This window comes from Humulus lupulus, chromosome 5 (assembly GCF_963169125.1).
Source record: "Humulus lupulus chromosome 5, drHumLupu1.1, whole genome shotgun sequence".
NCBI lineage: Eukaryota > Viridiplantae > Streptophyta > Magnoliopsida > Rosales > Cannabaceae > Humulus > Humulus lupulus.
In genome coordinates this window covers 179,756,472-179,760,792 of record NC_084797.1, presented here as the reverse complement: position 1 = coordinate 179,760,792, position 4,321 = coordinate 179,756,472, and positions in this window count along the sequence as shown.

Genomic DNA, 4,321 nt, shown 5'->3' with positions numbered 1-4,321 from the left:
TTTGATATTGGAGAATAATTGGGGATTTGTTAGGTGTCGGGAAGTAAGTGGAAAATATTAGAGACACTCGAGGAATTAGCGGGAATTGGGTGAAATGACCAAAATGCCCTTAGGTGGATTAAAAGGCTTAGGAAATCATGGGATGGTATTGTGGTCATTTGGCTTATAAAGGATAGGTATTATTAAGGTTTTATACTTAGTGGAATATGTAGAAAGGGCTGGAATTCTGAAAGAAAGAAAAGGAAGAAAAGAAAAGGGAAATTGGAAAGCTATTTTTTTCTCCATTGGTTTAGGCTTTTCTCCATCAATTCTTGAGGTCTTTTGGAGCAGAAACTCAGGGAAAGCCAGAGTAAAAGCTTGAGGCTAAAGTCCTTAGTCTGGCTTGAAGAATTGGCAAGGATTTAGCAAGAGCAATCCATTCTTTTGAGGTAAGGTGATAACTCTATGATTTAGAGTTATTTTTATTAACTTTGAACTTGAATTTTGGGTGAAAAGAGTAATGAGGGTGTTGTTAATTGTAAGTTTGTTTAGTTTTTACCTTTATTTTCTAATTAGTGTGTCAATTCAAGAGTCTTGTGATTTGTTGGTAGTAATTTTAAATATTTATGTAAATATGTGTGTTTTGTTATCTAGGAAAGGAACCTTAAACTCGCCAAGGGAATCAAAAGAAAAAGGGGACAGAAAGTTGGAATTGCTGCTCGAATGCTGTAGGCCAAAATGTTAGCAAATCTGGAAAATGAAGACTGACGTGGACAAAAGCCAGCTGCAGTTATTTACTGATTTCAGCGCCTATGTGGCACCCATTTAAAGAATTAAGTCAGCTGGCTGAGGTGGCAAGGAGTAATGGACCAAAGATGGAAATGGGTTTCTAATTAAGGTAAGGTGAAAAGGAAAGTACCCCAAGAGAGGAGGACAGCTGAAATAGAAGGGGGAGGACACAGTACGTTAGGAATATAAATTTTTTCAGCAAGAAGAGTACAGAGAAAAAAGAGAGAAAAAACAGAGAGATACATAGAAGGGAAAGATCAAAGAAGCTCACGGCTAGGAAGGAAGAGGGTTTTAGCACAAGACTTTACTACTCTCTCTTTCTTCTACATTCCTTCTTTTGTAGTGTATACTCTTATTTTGATTAATCTGTGAACTGTTGTTACCATGGATGAACTATTTTTACATGGGATTGTAATTTTCAGTTTAGACATGAACTAATCATTTTGAGATTTGGATGGCTATGAACCCTATGTTATGATTTATTAATGAAATGCATGAGTTTAGTAATTTGCCTTTGTTCATTCAAGTGAGATGAATGTTAAATGATTGTTAATTACTGGCCATGACTAACAATTTAATTAGCTAGATCTGATTTTGGGAAGAATCTATCTAGTGGAGTTAACTTGAATGATGCAAGAGGAATACCATGTTTAGGTAGTTCTTAGTGAGTGAAATAGGAATATTTTGCTACCTTGTATAACCTGAGATTTGGTGTGTAATTGCATGTTTTACAACCTGGTTTAATATAGGAATGTATTGAATTACGTTGTGGAATTACCTCAGTGGGTTTTGGAAAAATCCTTATTTAGAAATCTGTTAACTCTGTGCATAATTGCTGAACGATTGCTATAACAACTGGGCAGATCAACATAGGGGTAAATAGCCATTCAGATCCATTAGTCCATAGACACTTTTCTCGAATTAAATTTTGCTGACATCTTAGCTATATTTTAATTAAAATTAATTGCAACCATTGAATTTCAGATCCATATTACATTCATTCTCATAATTCCTTTTTCTTTTACTTTTAAATTGTTATTTAGTTAGTTTTGCATTTGCTTAATTTGAAATCCCTGTGGAGACGATACTCACTTACTACTATATTACTCGTTGCCGAATGTGTATACTTGCACATTTTAATTGCTTAAATTTACGCAACATAAGGTTTAAGGTAGTTTTCAGTTTTTAGCTCTTGGTATTGTTATGGATTTTGAGCTGGGTTATGATGGGGAATTCTAGGGAAATTTAAAGCTGAGCTTAGAGGAGGTGAAGGCCAAGCTTTTGAGGAGGACAACCTAAGCTAAGCTCATCCAGCAAAGGTAAGGAATTCTAGTTTAAGTTCTGTGGTTTCAATGGCTGTTTTGTTGAGCTTTTGAGCTTAAGTTTTAGCCATGGTGAATTTTGTAATTTGGAGTGCATGTGATTGAGTTTTGTGTGGTTGGGATGTTTGGGATGAGTGGAGGATGTTGATAGGCTTGTTCTTAGGTTTGGTTGAAGTTTGGAAGAGTTTCGGTCAAGTTTGGCTCAGGGAAAATTGAAGGAAGAAAAAATTGCAGTTTGTTGTTTGTGATTAGCACTACAGCGCTAGCCTTAAGGCGCTGTAGCGCTAGGCCATATTCTCTGGGATGTTTTTGGGCTCTATTTGTAGCGTTGTAGCGCCCTCCAAAGTGCACTGTAGCGCTACCCTGTTTCCAGAAAGGGGTTTTTGGGTTAATTTCAAGGGTTTTTGGCCGAGGGTTCGGGGTTTGATTCCACCTCCCCGTTTGGTGGAATTAGAGCTTCCCTAGGGCTCGGGATTGGTCCCGAGGCTAGGTTTTGGACTTGAAGTCTGGTGATGATTCTGATCTATGGTTGTGACTAAGTGCGCGCTAGGGCTCAAGGGGGATCGTACTTGAGGACTAAAACGAACAAAGCTAGCAAATCTAAAGGTAAGAAAACTGCACCCGGTTATATGTTTGTGATGGAACTAAGAGATCCTTATATTTGTATGATGTCATAGATGGTATTATTCTATGGGACATGTGATAAACGGCCTAAGGGTGCCGTAATTTATATTTGCGCACAGGGCGCGGTTCGGCCACTGGTTGCCGAGGATAGCTTAATATTCACTAAGCTCGGTTGAAGCGGGCCGGAGTTAGTGGGATAAACAGAGGGTGCGGCCTAAGGGCGTTAACCCTGGTTATCATGTGTGGATTGATTATTGATATGGAATGATATACTTGGTATGCTGAATACTTGATTAACATGAATGCTTGAACTATTGAGTACATGCTTATGCAGTATGAGATATATGATTGTCTGTTGATTGACTGTGCTTGGTTATTGTGTTTTCTTGCTGGGCCTTGGTCATGGGTGCTACGTGGTGCAGGTAAAGGCAAAGGCAAGTTGGACCAATCCTGAGGTGGAGAGCTGCGGGGTTGAATGTACATAGTCAGTTGTTCGGCCGAGGGGTGGAACAGGACGAAAATGCTTAAACATCCATTTTGTCTTAGAGTGGCTAATCATTGTATTTAAATTTTAAATCTTTTGTAAACAATCTTTAACTTATTACTTTTGGGATCCCTTGTAAGCGGAAACTGTTTATTTGTAAGAAATGCAGCTTTTGTGACCAAAATCTTTTAACCCTAGTTCAACTTTAGTTTTGGTAACACATTTTGATTAAATGACTTGATTAGCAAGTTTTGCACCTTTATAAACACACAGTGTAACGGTCTTGGCTATCCAGGGCGTTACACAAACCTTCACCCAAGAACCCACAAAGCGTCGAGGTGCATGGGGAGAGGTCGCTTGTAGTCAGCCTGAACTCTCGTTGTCCACCAAGATCTGAGCTACTACCTTGTTGGAAATTTGGCTCTCGATTAGCAACAGATCATGGTGGAGAAAGTGCACTCTCCGAGCATCATCTTTGGAGAACGCTATGATCTGGTTCGTCATTTTAAGCATCTGTGCCGAGAGCTGGGCCAGTGCCAGTATTTCATCATCATGGTTTAGGGCATGCGCATATCGATTATGAAAGCCCCTTGATGTGGCCCCCAAGTGGGGTCCCCTAGAGATATTCCCTACTCTTTCGTACATGGCATATTTGATACAGAGTAACTGGTACTTGGCCTTGGGCCTATGGAGGTGCTACCTGCTGTGGAGGAGGCTGAGTTATGGTCGGAGCCTGGGTAGGGCATACTATAGCCCTAGCATACTGGTGTAGGTGCCCTAACTTGATGAGAATTTCAATCTCCTCTCGAAGTTGTTTGCCCTCGTTGGTCTGGTGTCCAACGTCATTGTGAAATATTGCAGAACATCAAAGTGTCCCTTCGCTCCCTGTCCCTCTAAATGGGCTAGGGCCTCTGGTAGTGGAATTTTTGCTCCCTGGAAATAAAAATGTTCTCCCGAGTATCCACCAAGTTGTTGTACTGGAGTATTGAGGAGTGTAACTCTCCTTGGGAGCGTCCGTTCTCTTGGACTTCTTGTTATTGCCCTTGCCCCCATACTTGCTTCCGCTGGGGCCCTTGCTAGGAGCTGTTCACTGGGTGGGAACCACAGTTCTAGCACTGAAACC